At 43.9% G+C, this 6,000-nt stretch overlaps 1 protein-coding gene across 1 annotated transcript in view; it reads right to left on the minus strand.

The window, feature by feature from the left end:
* Positions 1-2,849, minus strand: part of LOC117502369 (collagen alpha-1(XXVIII) chain-like) — a 100,318-nt gene extending 97,469 nt beyond the window's left edge. The window contains exon 1 of the mRNA XM_034161402.1: positions 2,762-2,849. The gene's annotated coding sequence lies outside the window, so the exon portion shown is untranslated. The remainder of the gene's footprint in view (positions 1-2,761) is intronic.
* Between the last annotated feature and the right edge of the window lie 3,151 nt (positions 2,850-6,000).

A 6,000-nucleotide genomic window follows, 5' to 3' on the forward strand; every position in this document is an offset into this window, starting at 1 on the left:
GCTGAGATAATCCATCCCACCTCACAGGTGTGCCATATCAAGATGCTGATTAGACACCATGATTAGTGCACAGGTGTGCCTTAGACTGCCCACAATAAAAGGCCACTCTGAAAGGTGCAGTTTTATCACACAGCACAATGCCACAGATGTCGCAAGATTTGAGGGAGCATGCAATTGGCATGCTGACAGCAGGAATGTCAACCAGAGCTGTTGCTCGTGTATTGAATGTTCATTTCTCTACCATAAGCCGTCTCCAAAGGTGTTTCAGAGAATTTGGCAGTACATCCAACCAGCCTCACAACCACAAACCATGTGCAACCACACCAGCCCAGGACCTCCACATCCAGCATGTTCACCTCCAAGATCGTCTGAGACCAGCCACTCGGACAGCTGCTGAAACAATCGGTTTGCATGATCAAAGAATTTCTGCACAAACTGTCAGAAACCGTCTCAGGGAAGCTCATCTGCATGCTCGTCGTCCTCATCGGGGTCTCGACCTGACTCCAGTTTGTCGTCGTAACCGACTTGAGTGGGCAAATGCTTAAATTTGCTGGCGTTTGGCACAGTGGAGAGGTGTTCTCTTCACGGATGGATCCCGGTTCACACTGTCCAGGGCAGATGGCAGACAGCGTGTGTGGCGTCGTGTGGGTGAGCGGTTTTCTGATGTCAATGTTGTAGATCGAGTGGCCCATGGTGGCGGTGTGGTTATCGTATGGGCAGGCATCTGTTATGGACGAAGAACACAGGTGCATTTTATTGATGGCATTTTGAATGCACAGAGATACCGTGACGAGATCCTGAGGCCCATTGTTGTGCCATACTGTACATCCAAGAACATCACCTCATGTTGCAGCAGGATAATGTATGGCCCCATGTTGCAAGGATCTGTACACAATTCTTGGAAGCTGAAAATGTCCCAGTTCTTGTATGGCCGGCATACTCACCGGACATGTCACCCATTGAGCATGTTTGGGATGCTCTGGACCGGCGTATACGACAGCGTGTACCAGTTCCTGCCAATATCCAGCAACGTAGCACAGCCATTGAGCAAGAGGAGTAGACCAACATTCCACAGGCCACAATTGACAACCTGATCAACTCTATGCCAAGGAGATGTGTTGCACTGCATGAGGCAAATGGTGGTCACACCAGATACTGACTGGTATCCCCCCCCCAATAAAACAAAACTGCACCTTTCAGAGTGGCCTTTTATTGTGGACAGTCTAAGGCACACCTGTGCACTAATCATGGTGTCTAATCAGCATCTTGATATGGCACACCTGTGAGGTGGGATGGATTATCTCAGCAAAGGAGAAGTGCTCACTCTCACAGATTTAGACTGGTTTGTGAACAATATTTGAGGGAAATGGTGATATTGTGTATGTGGAAAAAGTTTTAGATCTTTGAGTTCATCTCATACAAAATGGGAGCAAAACCAAAAGTGTTGCGTTTACATTTTTGTTGAGTGTATGTTACTGCTGCAAATACGTATTTGAACACCTACCAACCAGCAAGAATTCTGGCTCACACAGACCTGTTCATTTTTCTTTAAGAAGCCCTCTTATTATGTACTCTTTACTTGTATTAATTGCACCTGTTTGAACTTGTTACCTGTATAAAAGACACCTGTTCACACACTCAATCAATCACACTCCAACCTGTCCACCATAGCCAAGACCAAAGAGCTGTCTAAGGACACCAGGGACAAAAATTGTAGACCTGCACAAGGCTGGGATGGACTACAGGACAACAGGCAAGCAGCTTGGTACAAGACAACAACTGTTATGATTATTTATTAGAAAGTGGAAGAAACACAAGATGACTGTCAATCTCCCTTGGTCTGGGATTCCATGCAAGATCTCACTTTGTGGGATAAAGATGATACTGAGAAAGCTCAGAACTACACAGGAGGACCTGGTCAATGACCTGAAAAGAGCTGGGACCACAGTCACAAAGATTACATTAGTAACACATGATGGTGGCATGGTTTAAAATCCTGCAGGGCAGCAAGGTCCCTCTGCTCAAGCCAGCACATGTCCAGCCCCATTTGAAGTTCACCAGTGACCATCTGGATGATCCAGAGGAGGCATGGGAGAAGGTCATGTGGTCAGATGAGACCAGAATAGAGCTTTTTTGGAATCAACTCCACTTACCATGTTTAGAGGATGAGAACAACCCCAAGAAAACCATCCCAACCGTGAAGCATGAGGGTGGAAACATCATACTCTGGGGGTTTTTCAACTCCACTAAGAGCCATTCACAGTATGATTGAGTTGATTTTTACCCTGTGAGTATATTTAACTCTGTTTGAACTGGGACCAAATGTTATCATGGCAGAGTATATTTTACTCTGCAAAATTTATTGTCTTAAGTTGATGATCAAAGATTAGTGACCAGGACACAATGAGGACCAAAGATCAGGATTAAGATCAAATGTCAGGATCAAGGTTGGGTGACCAGGATCAAAGATGAGCAAATAGGCCCAAACATCAGGATCAGTGGTCAGCAACAAGAAAATCAAACAATTAGGATCTAGAAATGTTATAGGAGCTTAAGAGTACATGAATAACCCGGTCACAATGAAAAATAAAGACATAAACAGAACCTGTCAGTATGTAAGTATCAAGCCGTGGTGGAGGTCTGCATTCTCTGTGTGCTCATCATATTCATGCATTTTGATGGTGTTTTCTGTTCATGTTCTGTTCATGTTTACACATTTCTCCCTCCACCATCAGACTGGTCCTGACATGCTGATACTAACCTTAGGCCCAATTAAGCCCAGACCAGGGGGACCTCTGGGACCAGAAGGACCAGCTGGACCCTGCTCCCCCTAAAATCAGGAAGTCAAACAAAAAAAACAAAAAAAAAAAACAAAACAGAATTACAACACCAGCAAAGGATAACAACTTCAACACATTCCCTCTCTCTCTCTCTCTCTCTCTCTCTCTCTCTCTCTCTCTCTCTCTCTCTCTCTCTCTCTCTGTCTGTCTTTTCAGTAGCCATTCCTTTTCTCCTTGGATATCTGGTCCTGGGAAGCCCACCAAACCTGGCAAACCTGGAGCTCCTGAGTTTCCCTGAAGGTCAAAGGTGAAAGGTCAGAGCAGTAATTGTTTGCAGCACTGTCTGTCAGTGTTCCCAAATACAGCTTATGGTACCTTATCGCCTTTGTGTCCGATTCCTGGTGGTCCCCGGCTGCCTTTCGGACCCTCATACCCCCTGTCACCCTGTGAGAGACACAAACCATCATCACTGCGACCTTAAGCCTCAAACCGTTTAGCTTTCCACGGCAAATCAGAGCCAAACTATCAAGGCCTAGATGGTCCCGTAGATGGTCCCGTAGCTGTCGGATGGATTAACTGGTGCTGTGGCAGGTGCACCTCCAGCATTCTCACCTACAGTCACAGTGTGGTTGGTAATTAAGTAAATAACTTGTTTACTGTGAGCCTGTGATGCAACAGCTTTCTGGGATAGTGGACATGTGGAGATTTTTTTCTCAGTAACACATGAACAGTACAAAGTGTTAAAGATTTGAATATGATACTCAGGACCCATTTATAAGCAAGGAACACAGAATGAACAATGTGTTTTTTGAACAAACATGACTTTCTTTTATGATTTCCTTGTGACTTCATCATGACATCACTTATATTTTCCTGATCAATATAAACTTTAGATCATCTCTGTGGAGAAAATGTAGCAGAATTTTTTTTTTTTTTTTTTGTAGCTAACTGCAATAGTAAAGATGAAGGTGTAAAGTTATGTGCAGAGTTACATTCCTGGCCCTTCAATAGATGCCCCATGTGTTGCATTTCTGACATTCTGTTCTGGTCTCTGTTCAGTCAGCTCTTGAGCTGTTACAAGTAGGGATGCTCCGATCCGATCACGTGGTTTCAGACTTGATCGAAATTGGACGTTGCATCCCGATCAGGAATCTGATATAGATTTTTTCCTCATTATTTTGATCAGCACTATTTCAACGTTGTTGTACTATTATTACTTGATTGTTTAAGCTACCTCAAGGAGAAGTGCACTGTTTAAGTGATAAATGATAAAATAAATCAAATCAAATCAAATCAAATCAATTTTATTTATATAGCGCCAAATCACAACAAACAGTTGCCCCAAGGCGCTTTATATTGTAAGGCAAGGCCATACAATAATTACAGAAAAACCCCAACGGTCAAAACGACCCCCTGTGAGCAAGCACTTGGCGACAGTGGGAAGGAAAAACTCCCTTTTAACAGGAAGAAACCTCCAGCAGAACCAGGCTCAGGGAGGGGCAGTCTTCTGCTGGGACTGGTTGGGGCTGAGGGAGAGAAGCAGGAAAAAGACATGCTGTGGACGGGAGCAAAGATCAATCACTAATGATTAAATGCAGAGTGGTGCATACAGAGCAAAAAGAGAAAGAAACACTCAGTGCATCATGGGAACCCCGCAGCAGTCTAAGTCTATAGCAGCATAACTAAGGGATGGTTCAGGTTCACCTGATCCAGCCCTAACTATAAGCTTTAGCAAAAAGGAAAGTTTTAAGCCTAATCTTAAAAGTAGAGAGGGTGTCTGTCTCCCTGATCTGAATTGGGAGCTGGTTCCACAGGAGAGGAGCCTGAAAGCTGAAGGCTCTGCCTCCCATTCTACTCTTACAAACTCTAGGAACTACAAGTAAGCCTGCAGTCTGAGAGCGAAGCGCTCTATTGGGGTGATATGGTACTATGAGGTCCCTAAGATAAGATGGGACCTGATTATTCAAAACCTTATAAGTAAGAAGAAGAATTTTAAATTCTATTCTAGAATTAACAGGAAGCCAATGAAAAGAGGCCAATATGGGTGAGATATGCTCTCTCCTTCTAGTCCCTGTCAGTACTAACTAATAAATGAAAATATTATATATTTAGCATTTGTTCATTGTTCATTCAGTTTTATTAAATTATCGGCTCGGGACTCGGCAGATACTCAATATCAGATGACTCGGAATCGGATCGGGGCCAAAAAAACTTGATCGGGACATCCCTAGTTACAAGTAGTTTCCACGTATTATTACTATTCTGCTTAATTCACAGCACTTTAGTGAGTTCCCTGCATATTGTGGTATTAGTCTGGTTCACGATATTTCGCCTGTAGCTTCAATTTTTTTTTTTTTTGGGGGGGGGGGGGGGGGCATGATTAGGGAAACTGTTTTTGAAAAGTTCATTGTCCAAGCATAGAGAAAAGCAATGTTTCCATTTCCTTTAATAGGCAAATGGCTGCCATTTTGGATTTACAGAATGGTAACCATAATATGAGCACACACAGCACAGCCGCCGTTGCGAGCTTGCTCAATGGTAGATGAAGCCACAAACCAGAAATGGCACAAAAGGTTTTCCCATGGTAGACAAAGCCACAAACTGGAAATGGTACAAAAAAAATGTTACAAGCTCACTCAATGGTAGACGAAGCCACAAACTATCAGGAGAGTCAGACAGGAATGGCTGGACACAAATGCAGGACGCGACACAATAGCTCTGGTTGAGATCGGCGTTTACTGAGAAACTCAGTGGCGTTCGGTACACAAATAGGCAGTCCAAAACAAGCAAACAAAGCAGAATCATCAAGCAAAAGTGTGGTCGGTACAAACAGGCAGATGGTCAGATACACTACGTGGCAACAGGACTTAGAAGATACAAACTGAACAGAGCTAGAAGCAAGGGCACAAGGCACAACGATCGAGCGAATAACCAGTGCAACCAGTGAGACTAATATACACCTGGTAATAGGCAGCTGATCAGAAACACCTGTGCAGAAGGATCCAGAAGTGGGTGTGGTCAAGACAGTACCACGCCCACCACCCAGCACCAAGAGAAAAGGAAGACATAACAACCAAAATAAAAAACACCGCCGAAGAGCCGAACAATCAAACATCATGACACAAACTGGAAATGGCACAAAAAATGTCACAAGCTTGTTCATTGGTAGACGAAGCCACAAACTGGAAATGGCACAAAAAATGTCGCAAGCTCGCTCAAT

The sequence above is a fragment of the Thalassophryne amazonica genome, chromosome 20, assembly GCF_902500255.1.
Source record: "Thalassophryne amazonica chromosome 20, fThaAma1.1, whole genome shotgun sequence".
Taxonomy (NCBI): domain Eukaryota; kingdom Metazoa; phylum Chordata; class Actinopteri; order Batrachoidiformes; family Batrachoididae; genus Thalassophryne; species Thalassophryne amazonica.